The sequence below is a fragment of the Panthera leo genome, chromosome C1 (assembly GCF_018350215.1).
Source record: "Panthera leo isolate Ple1 chromosome C1, P.leo_Ple1_pat1.1, whole genome shotgun sequence".
In the NCBI taxonomy this organism is placed as follows: domain Eukaryota; kingdom Metazoa; phylum Chordata; class Mammalia; order Carnivora; family Felidae; genus Panthera; species Panthera leo.
The window spans coordinates 113,769,945-113,797,345 of NC_056686.1; the positions used below are offsets into that span (position 1 = coordinate 113,769,945).

At 39.8% G+C, this 27,401-nt stretch overlaps 1 protein-coding gene across 1 annotated transcript in view; it reads right to left on the reverse strand.

Annotated features, from left to right (window-relative positions):
• Positions 1-27,401, reverse strand: part of CNTNAP5 (contactin associated protein family member 5) — a 795,339-nt gene that overhangs the window by 710,073 nt on the left and 57,865 nt on the right. The gene's annotated exons all lie outside the window — the stretch shown is intronic.

Below are 27,401 nucleotides of genomic sequence, written 5' to 3' on the forward strand. Positions count from 1 at the left end.
CCAGGGCTTCGGAGTTTTGAATGCTCAGTATTTCTGAGTTTTGTTTCAGGCATCTTGCAATCCCTTCATGAGGGCTGTTGCCAGTTATCCACATCACTCATGGAGCGTAAGGTGAGGGCACAATCATTTGAGGGTCTCGGAGAGATCAATAATTTTATGTCCCATGAATTGTCAAATATACACTGTAACAGTTTCCTATTTATCAGTGTACAGGTGCTATGGAGCCCATGGACAATGTCAGAGTCAGTCACCACAGGGCAGAAAATGGAGGAAACGCCCAACCCCCATATCATAGCCAGAAAGGAGCTTCTGGTTTCTCTGTAATCACCATCACTACACATAATTTCACTCTAAGATATGCCGCTACGCTTTCGCCTATTTTCATAAGGGGCTTCCAGCAGCCCCAGAAATCCACATTCACTTCCCCCTCTTTTTTTTCCCTGTTCTTCCTTTGCTCTCTGTGGCCTTTCCCAAGTGTGTATGGAATTTGCCCAAATTTCATTTCATTTTTTGATTGTCTGCCAGCCAGATAATAACAGGCATCTGATCAAGGGTTTAGTTAAGTGCTCTATCCAGCAGTATTTATGCTACATAAATTATTCATACAGTACCACCCTGGACAAATTGCACTTTGATTATACAGTCATTTTTCAGTCCATTCATTTACCAGACAAGTAGAGATCATGGGAGATCAGAGGAGCCACATGTGTGAATGGATAATGAACTTGGGTTCTTCACCCCCTCTCTGTCCTCGGCTCCCCTTTCTGGTGGTGAGCTCTCTATCAAGGGCTTTGTGAAGATCAAATGAGGTAATAGATGAAGAGCTCTTTGAATGGTAAATGTACCGAGTAAATAAAGCCAGTTGTCCATGGGAAGGACACCCTTTAAGTAGAGTGCTTTTAGGTCACCTAGATCTGCCTTCGCATGCCAACCACTTGCGTGACACTGGGGAACAACCTAAGCTACGTGAGACTCAGTTGCATTGCCTGTGACATGAGAACACACGTAGCTGTCTCTCAGGAAGGGGAGAAGGAACAAGTGAAGTCACATATGTAAAATGCTAGCACCGTGCCATACCTATGTCAGGTATTCAACACAAAGTCTTCTGTTTCCCATCGCTTTTTGATGGCATTGCTCATTTGGCAGCATCATGAATGTGTTATGTTTGATTGTTTTTCATTAATGTGCATATGTGCTTGGCTACAGGTTCAATTCGAAGTTGCAAAGCACAACAAAGTTCTTTGCTGTCTGAACCTCCCTGCTCCCAGGGCCAAGCATCGTGCCAGATACCTGCGTGTGGATTTATCAATGGTAAGAGTCCCCAAAGAGTTTGACAAGTGGAATCTCTATTCAGCACACTGCTTATCCTTGACTATATGGTCCCACTCCTAACTAGGAAGCCACGTGCTTAGCTCCAAGGGGGAAATCCATGCATAGGTACAGGTATCTTAAAGGGAAGAGAACACTGATAGGAATCCAAGATGCTTCCACTGAGCTGGCAGCAAATCAATCAAAGACTGGAGAGGTAGCCTGCAAATGACTGGGTTTACCAAAGCTAGCCAACAATAGGAAGCTGATTCCTACCTCTCCGTAAGTATAACCTGCACTCGTAGTTTTGAGCACTTATTTTAAGTGCATGGAATTAAGCCCTAAAAGTTAGAACCATTAGCAAAGCTGTTTGTCTTGCACCTAAATTACTTGCAGGTTGACTAGATGCTTTGAGAAGCCTACTGCAAAATAAAACTCTGGGTCCTTTCTGAAAACAAAACAAACAAACAACAACAATAACAACAACGCAGAAGAAAACGCAGACCAAAAAATGCCATTAAAAGTGCTGAAATACAAACGCATATATTTTCTTTTCTTCCTAGTGTCTTTGATGTGTCATGATGTTTTTTATTTAATGTCACACTCTTCTGGGCAAAGGTATACTTGCTGAGTGAGTGCAGACTCACAGGTGCTGTGGGCTCACCGGCTGTCAGTTTACGCCTCCTGCCAGCTGCCCAACAGATGGCCATGGCCCCGCCTCAGTGGGAAAGCCAGTATCTCTTCCCAAGGGCCTACATGCCAATTTATGGGAGGTAGGCAACCCCTGTGGGATTACAACGTGGGCTCCAGGACATGGCTGGTATCTGCATTGGGAGTAAGAGGTTTGCCTCCACCAAGTCACCTGCCTAACGTGCCCTCATGTTACCCACCTGGCACAGGGCCAGCTCTGTCATGTCCTGCCTCAAGACACCATGAAATGTGTGTTTATTCCTAACTCGCTCCATGTGTGTGCCAAGGTCCCTGGTATGAGAGGAGGGTGACAGCCATCCCTATGTGGGTGCCAGGAGGGGGAGCCTGGGATGTCAGCAGGTGGGGAAGTTGGCAGCTCAAAATCCATCTGTGAGCCAAGGTTTAAAGCGCCCTGCACGTGCTTCTTTTTCCCACTGGACATCCCTCACAAAGCACAAGTTCAAAGGTAAAATTATTATTAATTTCAAGGGTGCCCAAGTAGAGAGTCTCGTGGGCACAGGGCTCTGTGTGAACACACTGGCATGTACTCATGAAGTCGGTCCTGATGGCCTTATATTGCTATGTTTCCTGCGATCTCCTTGCTGTCTGTCAGGATGCAACGTTTACTCAACACAGTTCTCGAAAATTCTGATTATGTGCTTTTAATGTGATGGGGGTTCGGTAATAACCTGGTTTGTTAGACTTCTGAGTGCATAAAGAGGACCGCGGCTGCAGTGAGAGACGGAGGGAGTCTCTAAAGCACGTGCATGAGCTTTATGACCTCAACGTGGAAAACACATTTTCTGATTACTTTTTGGTTTCTGAAACGTATAAGGAAATTGCTATTATATCTGTGCTGAAAAGGCGGTTCACCACTGCGGGGTTTCCACAAACTTGTGTGTGACTAAAAGCAGCAGACCGTGTGGCAGATAGACTGTTTTCAATATCCAAAGGATCAAATTTGGGAAGCATTTATTTTGAACATATTAAAAATTGTCCACATGCTTCAAATGTGCATATGACAGAGTGACGCAGGCATTTCCCCTTCTTTTCTGAGACGTAACAACAAAGCTTGAGAAGCAATAGTATCAGAAATGCAAACTATGTTACAAACACCAACAGTACAGAGATGGTATAAAAGAGAAAGGTTAGGAGGTCAAGGTGTTAGAAGGCAACAGGAGGACTGTTGTTAAATACTAAAACTTCAAGTAATGGGGGGATAAGTATATTTAATGTTGTAAATATAAACACTGATAAAGAACACATAAAAAACTAATATCAGGTAAGTGCAAGTTAGAGGAAAGATAAATTTAATCAGATCATAACCACAGGTCTTTCTTAATGAAGGAGACAATGAAGGATATAGGAAAATCATTCCTCTAATGTCAACCACTAGAGCAAAAACATTAGCCTTCAGAATTATTCAAAATAAACATCCCCTCTGCACACGTGTGAGAGTGCGCACGCACACACACACACACAGTCACTAAAGCAAAGCCAAGAACATATAGACTACTTGCAGAAATCTTTTTATAAAGCCACAAGGAATAAAATTATACAGAAAATTTTTGATGAACTAACAAAAAAACATTTCTGCCATGCAACAAAATCTATATAACTAAACTCACCTATAAAAGAAAAAAAAAAACCTTCCAAGATTGGACAAAAGCAAACCCCAATTTTATACTGTATGAGAGATACACCTATAACAAATAATTCAGAGTTTAGAAATAAGATTTTGAGCAAAGTGAGCTGGATTGTACTGAGCCAACCTTGTTACGCTAAGAAATTATTTATCCGGATTTCCCTTTCCTAGATGGCTTTGAGTGTCACTTGATGTGGATCTGGGAGGTGGACTGGAAGGTGTCCTCTGAAGGTCTTCATGGTTAGATCTAAAGACAGACAGATGGTACGAGTTGTCTTCACTGTCCCCCACTCCAGGTCCAGCTCTTCCCCACTGCTAGCCCTGTTGCCCACCAGCAGTCCCACGTGTCCCCAGAGGCTAGCTATGGACACACAGAGGTGCTTACCACCTGAGGGTGCCCACTTCCGTTCTCCACGAGTTCCCATTTCAGTCTCACCTTAGCGGCTGAATGTGATGATTGCTCAGAGGTGTCTGAACCTCCCCACTGTCCCCTGCACTGGTGTTTCAGGAGGACTGGTTTGTGGGGGCACCTTGTGACCCTTCTACTCACCTCCTGCCCTTTGCTTCCCCAGCCTCTCTCACATTTGTGTAAGCCTATTTCCTATAACAAGAAGATGGGTCAGAAAAAAAAAATGGGGACATGTGGAAAAATACATAGAAACAAATTAAGAGTGGAATATGATTCCCCTCTTTCATTCCATGAAAGATCAAGTTGAAAAAAGAAGTGTCTAGATACCTTCAGTGATATAATTTCAAAAGCAGATATAGTAATCTATTTTAACCTCTGTAACCTGATAACTGTGAGTAAACATTTTTTTTTTCAGATGATCCATAGAACATTCTCAATAAATGACCCCTCAGAAACTCTCAATATGTTTTCAAACAGAAATAATTCAGACAATATTCTGTGATCACAGCAGGGCAAAACTAGAATCAATATAAAAGCTAGAAAATCAATTAACTCTACCACTGGGAAATTAGCAACAAAAACAACAGCAAGGCAATGATGATGTGCTAAAACAACTCCTGTGTTTAAGAGTGAATGATAAATACTAAAAAATGCTGAATATCCAGAAAATGACAACCATGAACAAAAGACATACTGAAATTTAAAGGATCCAGATAAGGCAAAGCTGGCAGAAGATGCCAATTAATTAGACCAAGATATCATTTTTCATTAATTAAACTTGAATACCTCAGAAAGATTAATAAAACTATTTTGATGAGAGTTTTTGGAAAAAGCCACTCTTTTAATTGCTGATGGGAGTGTATATATCAGTACACAGTCTCTAGAGGACAATTCAGCGCTATCTCTAAAAATAACAAGTGTTCATATGTTTTGACTCAACAGCCCCACTTCTAGAAATTTCTCATACATGTATTCAAACATTTGCAAACTCTGGAATGTGCAGAGTTATTTACTGCAACATTGTCTTTAATGGCAATGAGTAGCCGCAATCGAAATGGCTATTGGTGAAAGACAGGTTGGTTAAAGAAATGAGAATATACCTACACGAGGTAACACTTTGCATCTTAGAAAAGAATGAAGAAGTTCTATGTGTGCTGATCTGAAGGGATCACAGAGGTATGCTAAGTAATAAAAGGAAGATGCAAAACAATTCATCTTTATACCAACATGTGTGTGTTACAAAGGGAGGAAAGAGGCTCCTGGGTGGCTCAGTTGGTAAAACATCCTATTTGAGATCTCAGCTCAGGTCATGATCTCAGGGTGGTGAGTTCAAACCTCTCATTGGGCTCTGCACTGGGCGTGAAGCCTACTTAAAAATAAATAGATGGATGTAGATAGATGGATAGATAAATAAATAGATAGGTAGATAGATAGGGAGGAGACATCTATATATGTTTGCATACTTTTAAAATATCTCTGAACCATACACAAAAGACTGGAAATGGGTTGCTTTCAAAGAGGGGGCCTGGTTTTCGGGAGGATAGGTATGTCAGGAGACTTTCACCTGTCCATCTTTATATACATTTCTAAAAATGTACACTGTATTATTTTTTTCAAAAATAAATAAAAATAAGGACAATAGCATCCCTACTCCCAACAAAGTAAAGCCATCAGTATGATAAGCAACTTTTTTTTTTTTTTTTTGGTATGAGAAAATAATGGACTGGAATTTGTATCAGGCATGGGAAACTGAATAGAACTTCTAAAATCTTTCTTATTTATACCAAGGATCAGACCATCCCACCCACCGACCCACACACAACGGGAGTGTACCCTGCCTGTGTTGGGGGTGAGGTGGGGAACAATAAACGGATCTTAGATAACTGTTTACCATACAGTAGAGCATTTTGATACATACAGGTTCCTAAAGCTAAAACACCACCATTAATTTAACCATTTATACACATGCAAATACATATGCAATATTCTTATTCCACATCTATCATTCTTCTCCCCAAACATGATGTGTATATCCCATAGTCCTCCAAGTTTCACGTCCCCCACGTGGTACTCAAAACCATCCACAGTCTGGGCAACCTCAGCATCTAGAGTCACCATCCACCTCACTCCACATGGATCCTCTACTTCAATGTTACCGAAATACCCACTTGTTGGCAAACACACATCGTGTCCCTGAATCCACTGCTTTCTCATTTTATTTGCTTGCACATGGAGTCTCACATTTACTCCCACCATGCCTATTTCTACACATTGCTATCCCTGCTGATGCTGAAAGCCAGTTCACAAACACTCGCCCAGCCGCCCCTGATTTCTACATCCAATACTCTGCCCGCTCCCCGAAAATTCCTGCCACTCTTCGTGTTCCACGCAGGGTGCTATTCACATATAGTCATTTATATGCATATCTCATTTCTCCTTCGAGTTCATAAATCTCTTTGGGAGGAAGAGGAAATTTCGTGAACATTTGTCACTGCAGTTGATGAGTTTTCCTATATAAAGTGGAGTTTTTATCTCTCATTCTTTTGTTTATTTCTTAACAGCTTTATGGAGGTATAATGGATACATAAAAACCATATTTAATGTGTACTTTGATGAGTTTGAATCTATACAATTTAATAAATTTTATGAGAATCGAGGAGCAAATGAGTAGGCACATATAGTTTTTTCTTTTTTCCTTCACTGAAGGTTGATGATGGTGATGGTAAACTTGTAGTTACTTCTTTAACCAAATGAAATACATCCATAACTATCTCTTTTGACTTAAACCTCGAAAGTGCAATTAATCCAGGCATTTATGAGTGCTTTTTGTAGCTATAAAAGCAACATATACAAGATTTCGCCATTGTCTCCCCACCTGGGGTCTCAACTTCAGACAATAATATAAAAAAAAAATAATCAAACATGTGCATTAATTTACAACTGTGTGCCAGGCACTGAGCTAGACACTGAGATTACAAAGACCAAGGACTTAGTCCCTGAGAAGGAGCTGTGGGTCTATGGGAGGAACCAAACCAATAGACTGTGACAATGGAGAATAAGCAGGGTTGGTGTGGTAGGGCAAAGGATTAAAAACAGTGTAGAAATACCTGAGCTCACGAGCACAGGATCATGAGCAAGAAAATCCAAGTATAGTAAGACTTGGACTGCAGCTAACTGGTTGTGCGAGTGTTCCACAAGATGAGAAAACATTTCTAGTACATTTTAACTTGATAAATGAACGGTGTCTTACAATACGAGTGGTACATAACACTGAATGCCACGTGATCACAACCGAGCCAATGGATCTTGAAATTCACTTTGGATTACAAGCATGTTTCTGGAATGAATTATGCTCGCAAACCAAGGTATTGCTATATGTTTTTCTCTTATCCCCATTCCCCAAGTGTAGCTAGCTGGCTCTTCTGCTAACAAAAAATAATGTTGCATGCATGTCTCGGTAATGTTACTACAAAGAGGATTCATAGAGAAATGTTTTGCGGTGAAAGGTGACAAATTTTATTTGAAAATGTCTAGTTTGGGAGCTTGTGAGATTACTCATGTGGAAAAGTACCCACGGGCAGCAGATGAAGGGGAAGTAGGCCAAACAGGCCATATACTTGGACATGGGAACTAAAGCAATGACCATGAGTTTCATAGAACACCAGGAAACAAGGTCCAGGTTCAAATGCCAATACAACAACCTTGACAAACCTGTAGCTGTGAATGACTTGAAGTTATGATGGGTAGGAAGTAAACAAAGAGGGTGAGGGACCATGGAAGCAAATAGGCAATTAAATAGTATTGATAATGTTACTTACACAACACATAAAACATAATAATGTATTAATAATCCTACTTCTCATATAGTTAGTACTTCTCATATAAGTACTTACTATATGCCATGAATTATGTTATATGATGTTTTATAACATAACTTTCCCCCATTTTAAAGATTTAAAAAGTAAATGTTAACAAGGCCAGGTTAACTTATCTCAGATGCTAATATTAGTTTAGCTTTATTTCACCGTAAAATATCCAAAGGCCTCAGAAAATCAAGTACAGTTGGTACTGAAAAATTACCATCAGATTGGACAATGTGGAAGTCATAGCTACCTTGCTTAAAAACAAAAACAAAACTTTTAATAAAATGGGAGCAATTGAGACAGAATGGCTAAGTCACATGCCTGAGAAAGGTGGTCAAGCAATATTCCCCAGATAATTGAGAAAGGTCCACCAATCTGTTCATCACGTCTATGTCTGGAGTGGACAAAGGTACCCTTGTAGAGGAGTCAATGGAAACTCAAAAACTAAAATCAATAAACCTCTCGAAGGCACCTACAGGCATTTGGGGACAGATTATATTACGTATGCCAGTAATTTGCTTCAAAATGATGTAGAAGACGGGCAATTGGTGAGGTAAATGAAACATGAGTGGATAATTGATAAAGGTGAGGAAGAATTACATGGGGTTCATTATATTTTTATTTTTCTTTAAAAAAATAGACAAAAATTAGTGAAGATGGCCAATGCTGAGCCTCTGGTCAACAAGTTCAGCTATACCAGAAAGCTGAGAAATGAGGTCGCTAGAAGCTAGAGGAGGATAAGTGTCCAAAGAAGTGAAGATATATATACTTAATATTTATTATTATGATTCACTCAAGTTTTTCTTCAGTTTTATTGAGATGTAATTGATATATATCACTGTAAAACTTTGAGGTGTATAGCACAATGACTTGACGTCACACATAAAATGACTACCACAACAAGCTATGCGAAGTGAAGTAAGTTGGACAGAGGAAGACAAATACTGTATGATCTCACTTACATGTGAAATCTGGAAAAAACCTCATAGATTATACTTTAGTAATAATAATATATAATAGTTAAATTATATGTATATATATTATAGTATATTTATATTATATATGCATATTTAAGATGACAGACACCTGGAAATTTCTTATATGTAGAGAAATAAGCACCAGACATAACAAGAGCTAACATTTATCGTTAGCTTTGAACATGCCAGTCGCTGTTTCAAGTGCCTTACCTGATTTATCTCATTTATCATTACAACAGAGTTGTGAAGTAGGTAATATTTTAATTTAATTTTATTTTTTATTTGACTGGGGGTGGAGGGAGGCAGAGGGAGAGAGAGAGAATCTTAAGCAGGCTCCACAGATGCCAGGCTTGATCCCACGACCCTGGAATCATGATCTAAGCTGAAATCAAGAGTCGAACGCTCAACTGACTGAGCTACCCAGGTGCCCCTAAACCCAAATTCATAGATAGTCAGTCTGCATTTCAGAGAAGTTTAGTGAGTTTCCCAGGCTAGATTTCCCCCAAGGGAACGAGAGCCCGTTTCCAGAGCACCAATGGAGAGATCAACTCCCATCAGGAGACACCATCTTGGCACCAAGGAGTGGGGAGGTCAAGGAGGAGTTCAAGGAGTTCCCTACTTGAATGAACACCATGAGAATAGAGAGGCAGAGACAGAACAGTTGATTTCTCAGGCTTTCAGGTCCACTTCTGTGACTTCTGTTGGTGTTAGCCATTTCTTTGCAGCAGTAGAGGAACTGGACCCCAAAGTGTCCGAGTGGCTTGTCTGAGGTGCAACCCCGAAGCCAGTGAATGGACAGACTCAGGATGAAGACCCTGGTCACTTCGCTGATTGCCTTGTGCTCTTGTCACCTGCCAACTCAGCCAGAGTCCACGATATAATTATCCCCTGAGGATGATTAAAATCTCTCTATTTTATTCTTCAGTAATTTTTGCCAGGACTTTCTTCATTTGTTTCAGCCACAGGTTTACTTACTTTTTATTTCATTGAAAAGTCGTCCAGCAGATTTGGATTTGTTTCTGTACCTGTGGCATTGTTTTTAATATTTGCAAAAGTGAACTCAAAGATGACTTCTAAAAAGTACAGCGCACTTTGTTCCCTTGATATTTAATTCTGGCTTGGGTGGTGGTGGCAAAGATCTGTAAGCCTCGGTTTTTAGAAAGGGTTCAGTTTACATGGAGGTCATGGTTGGCTTTAACATGTGCTGTGGGTCCAAGAAGACACAAGTAAGTGCTTCTGGAGCTGGTGGTGGTCTGACAGGGATATGCTGCCAGGGACCCCATTAGCTCGTGAGAGAGAAGGCATAAGGGAGGTATGCTTGGTTTGAGACAGAACTACTGATCCATGCCAAAGCACATGTCTAATAAAATCAACCTAATTCTATTTGCTAAAAGGCCTCAAATAAGTGATCAGCGTGAGGTGGTCATGTAAGTACTCCATGTTGATAATAACATTGACGTGCTACTTCTGTCTTGGTTCAAATATTAGGGGTGTATTGGCACTGTCCCACATTCCAGTCCCTGGGTTTATAAGGACAGGGGTGAGTGAATTGATGAATTAAATAAGCTTTCAAATTAAACTTTGGCACCTGTTCTACAATCAGAGTAATGCCTTATCTGGATTTGTTCTGTAGCACCTACTCCCACCCAGGGTAAAGTGCATGTTAAAAGGAAGTTGCAATAGATGCTAGAAAGTCCCAGTGCAAATTGTTCCTAATCCACCTCAAATACATCCAGCTTTGTCTGGTTGCATCATCCTTTGTCTGCCCTTGTCTGGGATTCTGACATACCTTGGAGTCAGCAACTCCTTGGAGGTCAACCCTCATCACAGAGTGTAGGATTCCCATCATGAGTTTAAGATCTGAAGTCAGACAGTCTGAGTTTGGGAATCTGGTTCTTTCACTTCACATGCGTGAATTTCAGTAAATTACTTAATTTCCCTTGGTTTTCTCATTTAATAAATAAAGACGGTGCCTGCATTGTGAAAGAGAACTGCCATACATGTAAAGCATTTAAAACCATCAATGTCATAGTAAGTGATCAGAAATGCTAGCTGTGATTATTTTCATTTTCTTTTTTTTTTTTTTAATTTTTTTTTTAACGTTTATTTATTCCGAGACAGAGACAGAGCATGAACGGGGGAGGGGCAGAGAGAGAGGGAGACACAGAATCGGAAGCAGGCCCCAGGCTCTGAGCCATCAGCCCAGAGCCCGACGCGGGGCTCGAACTCAGAGACCGCGAGATCGTGACCTGAGCTGAAGTTGGACGCTTAAACGACTGAGCCACCCAGGCGCCCCGATTATTTTCATTTTCATGAGGAACATCATTAATGTGACCCACCCCAGGGCTCTCTCACCTCCTTATGACTGTAATTTAGGCGTGGCCAAGTTCTATGGGCCCACCCCCTTCTAGTTAAGCTGTGGGTGAGGACAAGGGAAGGCCCAAGGTATTTCCTTTCTAAAGCTGCCCTCTTATTCTGTGTGTCAGCTCCATTCACTGTCATGATTTTTGGTTCTTTTGCTCAGTTTCCCAAACTTCAACCGTCACCTCACTTGTGTGGAGACGGTCAGTGTGGTGCCGTGTGCTGACCTGGGAACCAATGCCAGACTGAACAGCGCTATGCTTGGGTCCTTTCTGTGTCTCTCACTTCCTTATTGTATGCATTGCCCATTGGATGCAATTTTGAATACGTTATTGTGTTTCTCTGAGCTTAAGTTTCTTCATGTGTAAAGTCAGCCTGGTAATGTCCAATTCATGAGGCCATGTTGTGATTAGAGCTAGATTCAAGATACCACACTAGGGTCTGCTACACAATTCCGTCCCTTTCTGTGACACGTTGCATGTGTTAGGTGCTGTGCTACATGCCAGGACACCAAAGTGAATATGGCAGATTTGCTCTCAAGGGCCTTGCTGCTTGGTTAATGATGGATAAAACAAACTGAGGAGGTCCTTAGAATAGGTAAAGATCCGTACATATGTGAGGATTTGGTACTCTAGAGGCCAGAGGAAAGAAATCTCACCTTTAACTTACGTGCCCAGAGGAGATATCCTGGAATGGATTACAGCTGAATTGAGGCTCAGTTGTTCAGGCACAGAGAGCATGAAGGTCTTTCCAGGCAAAAGAAGAGTATAAGTCATGCCCTCAAACTTTAGGGTACAGGGGAACCCTGTGTTTTTATTAGAGCTTACAGCATGAAGGTGGACAAGATGGGAGAGTTGTCTGAAAAAGTGGGCAGGCCTTGAGTTGTGAAGCTTCTTGAGGGCCTCACAAAGGCTCTGGGGCTTTATTCACAGATAGTAGGGAAACACTGAGAGTCATAGGAATTAGTCAATGAATGGTGGATGGTATTATTATTAGTGCTGCTAATGGGACAGTTGGCTCAGAATGTCCTCAGACCAATGTTGCTTACACAAGCTTGATTTCCTTGCACATGGGACTTTGCTGCCATAGGGCTGCCGACACTTTCTACCCCTCCCTGACTTTTCCCAAAGGAATAAAGTCCATTTGTCTAGGGCTCTACGCCATTCTCCAAGCTGACATCTTGCTTGTTTTTGTTGTTGTTGTTGTTGTTGTTGTTGTTGTTGTTGTTTTGTTTTGTTTTGCTTTGCTTTATTTCCCCCAATTCTAGCCAATCTTAAACACAGAGTCATAGAGTCCAGACTATGGGGTAGAACAATCTTGCTATGTATTCCAAGTCTCACACTAGCTTTGCCCCTGGACAATTTTTTTTTAATACTTGTGCTTTAGTTTCTTCATCTGGAAGATGGGGCACACATAGCACATCACCTCTTGGAGTTGCTGTGGGGGTTAAGTGACTCAATACACAGAATATCATTAGAACCATCTCTAGCATATGGTAAGTAGTCAGTAAATTCAACTTCTATTCAAGCCTTCAAGTGCAGATCCTCCCCCAGTTGCCACATTTGAAGATATGTTGTCTCCCCTCTAGGTAAAGCACAGAGAAAAGGGAGAGGAAGGACCAGATCATCCCCTGCCAGGTGGTGTGTGTTAGATGCCACTCGCACAGTAAGACAAGACAGGCTCTGGTGTTGCCAGAATGTCTTAAAAGGGGGGCGTGATTAAAAGGTGAGAGTGAGAGAAAATAGGAGAGGAGGGGACTTGTTTTTAATGTGTGTTTGCAAAACACGCATGCTGTTTTACTTTGTCTGCTTCTTTGGTTGTTCATGCAATCACGATATTGGTGGACTGAAGACGACACCTGTCTTAATCATCAAGGGGTGGGGAAGTCTAGAGGAGCAGATGGTTAGAGGCAAAGGTATCATGCTGCAGATGGGGCCAAGGTGAGGCAGCATGAAAGAATCATAAAAGGTGAACTTCAGAATCAGAATAAATGTGTCAGAAAGCCAACAAGAGCCTTCATTCGTTTGGCAATCCCTGGGCCAGTCACCTAGCTTCTACACATCTCATCTGAAAAATAAAAAGTCTTAATCATATTTTTCTCAGAGGGATACTGTGAGAATTGTGTGAGATAACATAGATGAACATGCTTCATATGCTCTGGTTATTAGTAGTAATGGGTCATGTTTGGATAGCAGAGAAGTGTAATGACAGTCCAGCCAGAGAAACAATGTGGATAAATAAAAAGATCTGGCTTATTTGAGTTACAGAGAAGAAAACATTTCATGCAGACTAGTGAATACAGTTCACCAAACAGCATATTGGAATGAATAGTACATGCTTCCTATGGTTGAAAAGAATAGGTTAATCATGGAGACAGACAGGTGAGGGTCACGGAGGAATTTATGTTAGGGAGCATGAAAGAAATAGGCTTGGAAATGGTGTCTAGACCCCCAAAGGAATGGTTCCCAATTAACATGCAACAGAATTGACAAAATCAGTAAAAAGAACCCAGTGGAAGTTTTTGCAGGAGAGTGATGAAATCAAACTCCGTTTTCTCATGCATAACTCTTGCCCAAAGGGAATTCTTTTTCATTCTTTTGTCAGGGTCCCCCATGGCCCACACAAATGTGTTTTGATGGGTCGATATGAAATGGGTCAAAATTAAGACCAAGTAGGTAGGATACTCATCTCAACCCAAATGGTAACTAAACACAATTAGTGAAAGTCAAATGACTCACAGGATAGGGGGAATGTATGGGAGTGATATAATGGAATAGAAGAAAATGAGGTACAAATACTTCAATCACACGTAGGTTGATGTTGACAGGAAAATACCAGTGTAACTTTTGAGATCAGGGTGGGAAAATGCTCAGAGAAGCACTGTGAAGGATCCTAACGTGTAGGGTTTGAGAGCAGTTTGGGACGGGTGGATTCAGCTTTGAATCTCTGCCCATTGCACAACCTTGGGCAGTTACTATTTTCCTATCTAAGCCTCAATTTTTCCATCTGGAGAATGGGACTGGTGTGTTTAAGTTTGTTTCAAGGTTAAAAAAAATAAAATAAAAAAGACTGAAAAATGTTTACCATAATGACTATCGTTCAGTGGGCATTCAGTAAATAAATGCTGAGAAAACTAAAAATAAAGAGGGAAAAACAGATGCACATGAAAGTGAAAACAAATGACAAGTTAAAAAAAAAACCCAAAATATGATTTTCTCCTCGATGGAAGGCAGCAGAAGAGAGATTCATTCATGACTCATTCGGAAACAAGGAACCCTGTATCCAATATGTTCAGGCACTCTCCTGTGGAAACGGGGACACTGAGATCTGCCCTCATCCTTAAAAGCAGCTCACACATCAGGGAAAGACCAGACAGCTAATGTGGCAATTGCACTGATGCATTTTAACAATAGGATTGTGGAGGAGGAGGGTAGTATCTACCTGGCTAATTAGCCCTGTGGCCCTTGATGGGTTCATTTACCCCGTCAAATCCCATAGTTCCACATGAATCCCTGGTGAGGCCACCATCTTATTGGTGGGCAATGTCAATCCTAAAGGGGTGCCCACTAGAGCTTGTGCCCACATTTCACTCCCAAACTGGCCCCTCACTGTGTACCTCCTTGTTCCTGGAACTATGTCCTCTTTGGGGCTCCCATCATTTCCCTCCTATGGTGGGAAGAAAAAGAGCAGCCCTTGTCAACATCCCATGCCTCCATTTATTTGGAATACTTTATAATATATTGATTAAGAAAATAAAGCTTTGGATCCATCTGCAAGAACACTGCTGTAATAAAGGTACAAATCTATCCTGTAACCAATGTGGGGGATGCCCCCTCAGCTGAGGCACGTTGCACACTGTGAAACTGACACCATACCAACAGCCTTGGTAGATATCACTATTCCTATTTTCAGAGAGGGAAATAGGGTTTGTCTAGATGAATAGAATTGTCCCAAATCGTGTGAGTTTTTAAAATGACGGAGCAGACATTAAATTCACGTAGGCCTGACTCAAAGCCCCTGCTCCCTCCACTCTGTGAAATGCCGATTGCCCAAAGCAGCCTTCTGGGGACCACTTCTGCTATTCTCTGCAAAGGGTGAACACTTAAGAGTTTTCAGTTTAGACCATCCCCACTAATAACTCACCAGCCTTCTCTGATTCATTGTATGGAAGCACTTCTAATTCATGAGGCATTCCCTCTCTTTAGTCTGTGTTTCAAAACTCATTATTCAACATTTATCTACACCAAACTGTATTTGCCATCCATTAGCTCTCTGCTAGCCTGAGGTGCCCAAATGAGCAAAATTCTCCTCCATCAGAATGCACTGCACCTCATTATTTGTTGTTCCCCATAATTTAGTGGCATCTGCAAATTTCCAAGCTTGGTTTTGAACGTTGGAGCTGTGATGTCAGTAATACAAATCATGTACGATAATGCTGAGCTGAAACAAACATCTTTATTTTCACCCCCATCGAGCTGGCATATAAATGTAATGCAATTATTATTGTGGTCCATATCCCATGAGCTATTTCCTTATCTTATACCAGAGTACAAAGATTAGACAGTGTGAGAATGTGAAGCCCAAACTAGACATTTCGCAAGATGAAATACCAACAGTGGCTTTGTGGGGCTTTGACTTTTACAATGTCAAATGTTCTTTCATTTTTAACGTGACTATGGGTGTGCATTCCCCCTAGAAGGAAAAGAATCCTTCCTCTCCTCCACTAACCTGAACATCTACTGACTAATCATTCATATTCAGGCATTTACAGAGAATCATCAAGCATTCATCTGATACCAAATCAGTACTGAGCTGCAGACGCTTAAATAATCATCACTCCCTCAAAATGCAAGTCAGAATTCTACAGTGAGTAATCATAATAGGTACCATTTCTTGAACAGTGATCCCATGCTAGGCTTGACTATTTACTTTTCCTTACCACAAGCATTAGGGTAGCTATTCTTATTTCTCATGTCACAGATAAGGCCATAGAGGAGGAGAAAGGTCAAGGTACTTGCTGAAACCACATAGCAAGAATACACCAGAATCGGATTTCAACACAGGCTTGCCTAATTCCACAGGCCATGGTCCGCTCAATTAAAAAGAAAAATCAGCCTCTTATGTGGTAATAATTATGAAATAAAAAACATGAACAAAATGAAGAAGATCTTGTAAAATCCAGCCATTGACATAAGCTGGATTTTTGCTGTGCTGGAAGGCCTCCCTTCCCTAATCCTTTTCCCACTTGCTGACAAGGATTATGTTGGCAAGAGATGATGCCCTCCATTCTACATGTGGAAATTAAGTTACACTGTGAATATCCCGGAATTATCACAAAAGACTGTTGGAGGACCAGGTGTTTAATGGGAAAAGAGGGATACTGACTACCCCCAAAGAAGTGAGTGTATGTTGTGGACACGGTAAATTAAAGTCAAATCCCCATTACTCCCCTTCTTTAATAGGGGGGATAATTAAATGTACAAGCATGAAAATACTTCAATGAATAGTGCTCTCTACAATTATAAGCTGATCACTAGCTCCTATCTTGTTTGCCACTGTATTCCCAGACCCCTAAATGTGCTCACCAAATACGCACTGAAGGAGTGACTATCCCCTATTATCATTTCCAGCCTGTTTGCATGGTGTAACTTGAGGTGTAGCTCTTAGGGAAACTGCAAGACACCCAGATGTGGAAGGCAAATTAAGGACTATGGTTCCAAGAAGGAGCAGATGGGGTAAAGCAGTGCTTAGAAAATGAGAGCTCAGAGGACAGAGAGGCTCTGAAATGGTGAGTACCTTGGGTTAGGATGAGGGTTTTTGCATGCACCTAGCTTGAGAAAGCAGAACAAAGAAAGGAATAAGCCAACGTCCCCTGAGGAGGAAGCAGGCCAGGGAAAGAGGAGGAGACTGTGTGTGTTCATGGAAAAGACTCAGGAGGAAGAGCTCAGATGCTTCCAGATGTGCATGTTGTCCTACCAACCTAAGACTGGCCTTCGTCTCATCAGACGGCAACATGATGGACCGTCAACTGGACTAGGTGAAAACTTACATAAATGTTGTCTTGAAGCATTGAAAATCCTCAGCCACATTGGAAAGAGGTGGACATCAGGGCAGAGTGGACAAGAAATCCAGTAACATTATGTACCTACTATGTACGGAGCGTTTGGTAATTTGCATGAAATCTATGTGTGGCAGTGAAGCCTCTGCCATGTAAGAATTGCTTTGATGTGGAAGGCTTCGGTGGGGCCCAGATTGTATTATCCTTCTTCTTCCACTTTGGAGCTGGTCTTTCTGATGGGGTCTGGCTCCTAGAGTCTTCAGCCCACAAGGAGAGTGAGACAGGCTTAGGTCACACTGCCAACAGGGGTGGGAGGATGCTCTTGTGGCCACGACCTGCCCCACTTTCCTTCTCCTCATTATCTCAAACCTTAGAGCTACAGTGAGGCTAGAGGTCAGAGGGCAGGGAGGTCTATTCCCTGCAGCTGTCAGACCTAGAAGTTAGGGCTGACACTGATGTCTGGTTAGAGGTTAGAATTCAGGCTTCTTAAAATGCTAGTCAAAGTCTGAGAATCCCTACTCTCAAATCATGGAGACAAAAGAAATGGGGTTCCCCAGAATCTGAGCAACCCCCCAGGTTCCTACAGTTCTATCCAGCTTAGTTGGGCAGCCTGGGTCACTCTGTCCCATAGTGTACTCTTCATGTGCAGCTCCTGGGGGAATTGCTTCTCAAATCTCAAAACTAGGAAAATGTGTGTTGCAACCAACAATTGATTCTTTTTAATCTTTTGGACACAGTCTTTTGTGACTAACATGAATCTTACTCTGCAGTAAGTACTTAGCCGTTCAAGGCAAAATTTACAACCTACTGCTAATCATTTTCTTGGCATTATTATTCCTTATTTTATTTTGTGCCTCGTGTGATTGCTTCAATTTTTTTTTAATTATTGTCGGTTATTTGTGCTTTTGTATACAACTTCAAATACTCTGTGGACTAAGGCAATGAATAATTATATACAGAAATGATTAATGAGGACAGGCACAGGAGGGGAGAAACAAGCCTGTTGTCCCAATCTCCAATGGCCCTTTAAGTGGCCCTACTTGGACTTTAAATAGGTAAGTAACTATTTCCACAATTGGCAAGTATCCAAGATACTGAACCATGGTAAGAAGGAAATATTGATGAGGAGACCTTGGGTCTAGCCCAGCTCTGTCAGTCTCTAGCCAGGTGACCCCTGGGCACCTCACTAAACCTGTGTGTTTCTTTGTCACCTCACCTATAAAATTAAATGTTTCAACTAGCTCAGAGTTGGCAAACTATAGCTTTGGGGCCAAATTTGGCTCATGCACTATTTGTACATCCTATAAGCTAGAATGATTTTTTAAGATTTCAAAGAATTCTTTCAATTTTTTTTAAGTTTTTAAAATAATTATTAAAGAAAAGGAAGGAGGGGCACCTGGGTGGCTCAGTCAGTTGGGCATCTAGCTCTTGATTTCGGCTCAGGTCATGATCTCATGGTTCATGGGTTCAAGCCCCATGTTGGGCTCTGTGCTGACAGTGCAGAACCTGCTTGGTAGTCTCTCTCTCTCCCTCTCTCTCTCTGCCCCTCTGCCTCCCCCACAAAAAAGAAAAGGAAGGAGAAGTTGGAGGAGGAAGGGGAGGACAATGGGTAACAGTGAGGATACATAGCCCACGAAGCCTAGAGTATTTACTATCTGGCCCTTTATGGAGTTTGCCAACCCCTGGGCTAGCTGATGCCTATAGTTTCTTCAAGTCCTCAGTTTCCTCCACAATTCTATAACCCAAATAAATCCCTTCACCTTGCTGTACCTTAGTTTATTCCCCTGTATAATATAGCCTAGCATTGCAATAGGATGATTATAAAGCCCAGAGATTGTGGGGAAGAAAAACAAAACAAAAAAAACAAAAAAAGGAGGAGGTGTTCAGAAAGCATAATATGATAAAAAATATAAGAGGGCATCGTAAGCAATATAGAGACTATTATCCATTTAATTTCAAAAGGGCACCAGCCCAGCCCAGATTGATGCAGAAAAGGCACAGAAGCCATGGGCACGCCATATGCAAAACACAAGTCTCCACATTCCCCGGGGATTTGGGGTAGAATGTACTGGATCTACACTGGGTTTTCAGCAGAAGCCATGTGCAGTATCACAGGCACAGACAGCTCCATGCTGCTCTCACCTGAGAATCTTAGGGCACAGAGGCTGTCACCTGACTTCATGTGTAGGATCCCTGATCTACCTTAGGGTCCACATCAAGTGTCTCCCTCCACAAACACATGGTGGTTCCCTCCACAAACAAGTATCAGGGCTCCCAAGTCACACTCATCTTCTGCCGACTCTTCTGTGTTTCTTCTCCCTGTGAAAGGCAGGCCCTACCATCCATCCAAAGATATAAGCTTGCAGTTGTCGGGAGCCTGTTCTGGGCCAGGTGCTTTACATATTTTATTTCACTTAATTCTGGTAGGAACCCTGTGGAGTGGGTCTTATATTCTCATTTTAATGCTAACCATTAAGAGGTTCAGAATGGTAATAACACCCCCAGATCACAAACTACTACGTGGTGACATCACAACAGGCTCCTTCCCTACCGCGTGCTTCGCCTGCTCTGACATCCAGGCAGGTGTGAGCTACACAAGTCATTTCGATCCTCCCCTCACATTCAGTCACTCACCCAGACCTGGGGGGCAACCCTTCTTGGCACCGATTCCTCCCTTCCCTCTGAATCCAGGCCTGGATCAACTGTCCCTGCCCCTAGTTGTTCATCCTCCCTGGGACTATGCCTTTTTTCTGATCCATTCTGCCCCAACTGCAAGGTTAGCCTCTGAAGGATACCATCATTACACTAGTCTGTTGATCAAAAGCCCCCGATGTCCTTCTAGTTCTCCTCCCATCACGTCCAACTTGCAGACCTCTGTTCATCACCTGACTACCCCAGGGGAGGCCTCATTCACTTCCCATGCATTTCTGTCCAGGTCTGGTCTTCCCTGTTAGGAGGAACTCTTTGTGCCTCTGGCCAGCCCTCCATCTTGTCTTCTCTTCTCCGTGCATTCAAACCCTACACACCTTAATGTCCACACTCCCTCCACACAGACTCCTTCTCTTCCCTATTCTGCTCATTCTTCTCCTCTTAATTTCTAAAACACGTATTATTCATTACACTCTCACTGGTTATTCAGCTCAATGGGCTTGATGTGTTCTGGAGAGAACACATTTTATTTCAAACCTCATTTGAATCCTACGTTTTCAGTTAATGTATAGCATTAAGCGAGTTATTCAGCTTCCCAAAGTCTCTGATTTCTCATATGGATAAAAGGAGACTGATCATATCCATTCCAAAGGTTTTTTCTGAGGGTTAACATTTAAAGTGCCATGAATCATGGCTAATAGATACTAGGCAATTAAAGCATTCTTCCTTTTTAGGCTACCACTGTGTTTATATTACACACTCTACAAAACCCAGTGCTATTTCCAGTCTTGCCCCACCCCCTTCATTTTTTCATCAATAGAAACTATGTATTTCAACTGCAACGTGAATACCATGGAAGAAAGGACCACATGTTACATTTCTTCTTTCATTACTCTAGCCTTTGGGATTTTGTTGAACATACAGGAACTAATAAATAAAATATTTGATATTGATTAAGTAGAATCTACTAGATAATGGGGGATATCAGTGGCTTTACCTTCAACCCAATGTAATCAATATAATCCTATGAGAAAATTTACCCTCAGGCAGTGCTTTGCAAGTTTTCTTATTCAAATTGTTATTGGAAGGAAACAAATATTCTCATCAAAAGTAACTTTTAGAGAAATATTAGATACCAATTAGAGCATGATGGGACTGATTATTTGTTTAATTTTATAATCATCTCCAGTTATTTTTTAGTGTAGGCAGGATATTTTTAACAACATAAAATAATCAAGAAATACTTTTTCACAAATACAAGATGATTGTTTGGGCTGATCATACCTTCTTTGCCTTATCCATACGTTCACTCAATATTGTGTCTTCAGGCCCTACCGCGTAATGAACAGTATAGGTGCTAGGACTATAAAGATGAAACGTTTGGGTTTTCTCTCAACGACCCCACTCTTAGTGGGAAATAGAGTCACAGCAGTATGAGGCGACTGTCATAATGGTATGTGTGCAAACGTCACTCTCAGAATGGTTCATAGCCTAGAGGCTAAGATTGGAAGGATGACCATGAATGGACTCAAAGGCTGCAATAAGGCAGGGCCAGAACATTCCAGGAAGCCAATGCCTTTGTAAACACTCTATCATCTCCTTAGAGCTGAGCTCAACTAAGCTGTACTCAATTCAATAATTGAATTAATGGATTAATTCATTGTCTTTTTATTATAGCAGAAGGTGCACCCTGGAGCAAGGAGATCTAGATTAGGAAACTTATATTTTGAACCTAAACATTTACCCCTTTGGGTAAATGAAATTACCTTTTGGGATTTTTATTCTCAAATTATATCATTTTGATTAATAATTCCTCGTCTGCTGGGGTGCCTGGGTGGCTCAGTCAGTTAAGCCCGACTCTTGCTTTCTGCTCACGTCATGATCTCATAGTTCGTGGGTTCATGGGCTGACAGTGCAGAGCCTGCTTGGGATTCTCTCTCTCCCTCTCTCTCTTCCCTCCCCTGCTTGCACATTCTCTCTCTCTCTCTCAAAATAAATAAATGAACTTAAAAACATACTAGCTCCACAAATTTACAAAAAAAATAATAAAAAATTCCGTCTCTGACTTTACAAACTTATTATAACACTTGGGAACAATTTTTACTAAACTGCTTTACAAAGCTTTTGCTACTCTGAAGACATTAGAGCACTGAAGGAGGCCAGTGGAACCTGAGTTCTTAAGCTTTGTGGAACCTGAATACTTGGGGAACACGAAAAGTGTAGGGGAAAGATGAAATGAGACGAAGTCAAATACTTGGGGTATAGTATCCAACAAATTTTTGTTTTCTCCTTTTGTGCTTAACAAAGACTGAGGGTCTTCAGCTTCTAAGAAGATGGAGGAGACATACTTTTCCCTACTCCTCTCACTAAGTACAAGGGAAAATTCTGGACATTATAATTAAAACAATCCTACAAAGACTCAGAGTTGTAGAGGATAAAAAAAAAAAAAAAAGACCAGCTCAAAACCTAAGACCAAAGGAAGGACACAGTGGTGAGTGCCCTGAGATTTCTCTTTGTCTCACATATCTCAGACATGGAGGTGAAGAAGCTGGCCAGCTGGAAATGCCTATAGGGGTAGACAAAATAATGTCCCAACAGAAGTTGTTTCTCTTAGGCAAAGGACTAGGGAAAGAGCAACCCAGCAAGTCAGAAAACTTATAGACAATAACTGCTTTGCTCTGGCCAAACACCACAGGAAAAAACCATGGCCCCATTTCTCCCTATGCAAAGGCTAAATGAAAAAACTATACTTAAATCTTCTTCAGACTGTGATGAGGCACCGGGTGGTATCAAAGAAGACCAAGTAGGGAACTAAGACTTAAGACTTTTATCCCCATGGCAGGAAGCAGTTTTCCACCCACAGTTTCAGTGGAGACCACTCGGGGAGCCAGAATTCTGACTCCCACCTAGCAGTAAGGAGGGGCCCTCCAGTCTGCTGCCAGTGGAAGTTGAGTAGGGAACCTTGGTTTCTCCATTCACATGAGATGGTGCTCCTCCCTTTGATTGATGAAACAGTGTCACAAAAAGCCACTTAAAATGGAAGATTTAAAAATGATCCAGAGTGATATAATATAATATAAAAACATCTAAGTTTAAATTGAAAATCACTCATTTTACCAAGAACTAAGAAGATCTTAAAATGAATTTTTAAAAAATAGATGCCACACCAAGATGTTATATATCAGAATTATCTGGCAAATATTTAAAAGCAGCCATGATGAAAATGCTTCAGTGATCAATAATGAACACATGTTAAACAAATGAAAACTTAGAAGGCTTCAGCAAAAAAAAAAGTATCAACAAATAAATGGAAGAGAGAAAAATAACCAAATGAAAATATTAAATCTGAACAACTCAATACTGAAATAAAAAATTTCAGTGGATAGCCTCAACAGCAAAAGAAAAGAGACAGAGGAAAGAATTAGAAAATTGGAAGACAGAACAGTAAAATGTACCCGATCAGACAAAAAAGAAAAAAAAAAGAGCTTCAGTGACCTAGAGTCTATAATAAACATTTAACACTTGTGTCATCACAGTATCAGAAGAAGAGAAGAAAGTAGGAGGGGCTGATAAAGAACTCAAAGAAATAATAGATGAAAAATTCCCAAATATGACAAAAGACATAAATCTACAGATTCAAAAAGCTGAGTAACCCTCAGATAGGATGGACTCAAAGAAATCCCTACCAAGACATATCATAATTAAACTTCCAAAAACCAAAGACAAAGACAAATTATTGAAAGAGCCAGAGAAGAATGACACCTTACCCATAAAGAAAAAACAATTTAGGTGACAGCATTTTATTCATCAGAAACCACAGAGGCCAGAAAAGAAGTCGCCCAACATTTTTCACATGCTTAAGAAAAGAACTGCTAATCATAATCCTTAACCCAGCAAAAATATGCTTCAAGAAGGAGGAGGAAATAAAGAACCAAGAGTAAAGGAAAATGAAGATATTTTGTCACCAGTAGACCTACCCTAAAAGAATGGCTAGGCAATGATCTCTAAACAGAAAGAAAATAAGAGAAGGAACACTGGAACATTAGGGAGAAATAAAATAACACAGTAAGCAAAACTATGGATCAATTTAGTGGGTTCTCCTCCTCCTCAGTTACCTAAATTATTTATCTCTGTGGCAGGAAGCAGTTTTCCACCCACAGTTTCAGTGGAATCCACCTGGGGAGCCAGAGTTCTTATTCCTACCTAGCAGTAAAGAGGGGCCCTCCAGTCAGGTGTCAGTGGAAGTTGAGTAGGGAACCTTAGTTTGAATTTTGACAGTTGAAGCAAAAATCATAAGACCATCTGATGTGGTTCTAAATGTGCAGGAAATATTTAAAATAATTATATTACCAATTGAGGAAACTAAAGGGACTTAAAAGGAAGTGAGATTTCTGTGTTTCACTTACTCTGGTAAAATAAAATGACAACACCAGTAGACTCTGATAAATTAGTTATGTATAATATAATATCCAGAGCAACCACTAATAAAGCTATATAAAGAAATATACTCAAATGCACTAAGATAAATCACAACTGAATTCTAAAAAAGTGTTCAAGTAATCCACAGGAAGACATGGAAAAGTAAACAGAGAAGAGAAAAACAGAGATAACACACAGAAAACAAAATATGAAAAGTTAATCCCTAATATATTAATATTAAAATAAAACATAAATGGTTTAAATACACCAATTAAAAGACAGATTCTTAGGGTGGATTATAGACCATCATCAAACTATATTATAGCAAACATCAAACTGTTTACAAAACCTTACTACAACTATAGCAATATAGTCAGGTTGAAAATATAAATATACATACATTTTTTGTATGTATATATATACACATATACATATATATATGTAAATATAAGATATTTATAAAGAGAAATATAAAGATATATCATGAAAATATTAATCAGGAAAGGAAAACAGGAAGGCCTATATTAATATCAGATAAAGTACACTTTGGAGTAAAGAAAAGTGCTACAACATGAGAAAGATATAAAATGATGATAAAATGGTCAATGCACCAAGAAAATATAGCATCATAAAAACGTATGTCACAAACAACAGAACTGAAAAATATGTGAAGCAAATACTATCAAAACTAAAGGAGATATAGACAAAACCACAGTCATAGTGGGTGATTTTAACACCATTGTCTAAATAACTCATGGAACAATGAGACAGAATATCAGCAAGGTTATAGAAGTCCACAACACCATCAATCAACAACAGCCAAATAAACATTCTTTTCAAGCCTCATCAAGATAGACTACATACTGCGTTATAAAGCAGACCTCAACAAATTTAAAAGAACTAAAATCAAATAGTGCTTGTTTTCTGACCACAATGGAATAGAACTAGTTGTCAATAACAGAAAGAAATATGAGAATCACCCAATACTTGGAAGCTATACAATATAGTCCTAAAGAATATTCCATAAGGTCAAAAAGGACATTTTGAAGACAATCAAAAACATATTGAACTGAGTGAAAGTAAAAATACAACGTTTTGAAATTCATGGCATATGACTTAGAGGAAAATATAGAGGACTAACTACATGCTTCAGAAAAGAGTTCAGATCAATAATATAAGGTCCAAACTCAAGAACTTATAGAGTAAAGGAAGCACAAAAAGAAAGGGAAATAAATACTACCAACAACAGTAAAGAGCAGGAATCAAAGAAATTGAAAAAAAAATAGAGAAAAACAATGAAGCAAAGAGCTAAGTCTTTGAAAAGATCAATGAAGCTGAGAACACTCTAACAAAACTGACAAAAAGAGAGAAGAACCAGTATCAGGAACAAACCTGGGTATCCTTACCGGTATCAAAAAGATAAGGGAATACCTTCTTTAAATCGTCCATGACATAAATTTGAAATTTTATAGAATGGTCACTTCCTAAAAACAAACAAACTACCACAACTCTACAAAATGAGATAATTTATTTGGATAATTCTATACCTATTAAGAAATGTGAATTCATAATTTTTAAAACTCCCCTGAAGAAGAAATCTTCAAACCTAGAGAGTTTCAATGAGAAGTTTTCAAGGGATTAAAAATGAATCAACCTCAATTTATACAATCTCTTCTGGAAAACATAGAAGAAAGGAACTCTTCACTATTCATTTTATATTAACTTTATATGGACATACATGAACATTTATATGAAGTCCCTACATAACAGTTGTTATATGTGTATTTAGATATATTTTCCTCGTGATTACAAATGCAAAAACCTTTAGGAAAAAATTTGCAAGTAGGATTCAGTGATATATAAAAACAACTGTACTCTATTATTCATTGGGGTTTTTCTGTTTGACCCTCAGGGATGTGAGGCTGGTTACATATTTGAAAATCAAACAAGATAAACTAACATATTAATAGGCTAAAGAAGAAAAATCACATAATAATATCAATCAAAGAAGTAAAAGCATTTAATAAAATTTATCACTCATGATAAAAACTCTCAGAAAATAAAAATAGAGAAGGACCTTTCTCAGCTTTGTAAACAGCATCTACAAAAATCTACAGGTAACATACCTAATGGTGAAAAACTGAATAATTTCACCCTAAGATGGGAAACAAAGCAAAAATGTCTATTTTCACTAATTTTGGTCAACATAATGCTGGAAATCATAGCCAGTGCAAAAAGGTAAGAAGCTACAAAAAATACTCTTAGCATTAATAACTGATTTCAATGAGATTACAGAATAAACATAAAAATATCAGCTGTATTTCTATATACTAGCAATGAACACATTAATTTAAATGAAAATAAAAATACAATACCATTAACAACCACTCAAAAATTATAAGTTACATCTGAATCTACCAAAACATGGACAAGAGTTCTATGCTGACAACTACAAAACAACAATGAAAGAAAGAATCAAAGGTCTATATAGAATGGAGAGACAGATATACAGTGTTCATGGATTGAAAGACTCAACATAGCACAGATGTCAAATCTCCCCAAATTTATTTATTTATATGCCATATATATACATATATATATATATATATATATATATATATATATATACACACACACACACACACACACACACACACACACACACATAGATATCAAAATTTCTATTAAATTACTAGCAAGTTTTAAGTTTTTTTTGGGGGGGTGGAACATATGGACAAGATTATTCTAAAAGTTATATAGAACAGCAAAGAAATCAGAATACCCAAAACAATTTTGAACACACACACACACACAAAGGAAAGAACAAAGTGGGAGGAATCAGTCTAGACAATTTCAAGACTTGTTATAGCAATGAAAACTGTATGACATTAGGGAAGCATAAACCCATAGATCAATGGAATAAAAAAAAGAACTCAGAAATATACCCATACATATATGCCCAAATGATTTTTGACAAAGGCTCAAAAGTAATTCAATGGAGGAAAGATTGTTTTTGAAACAA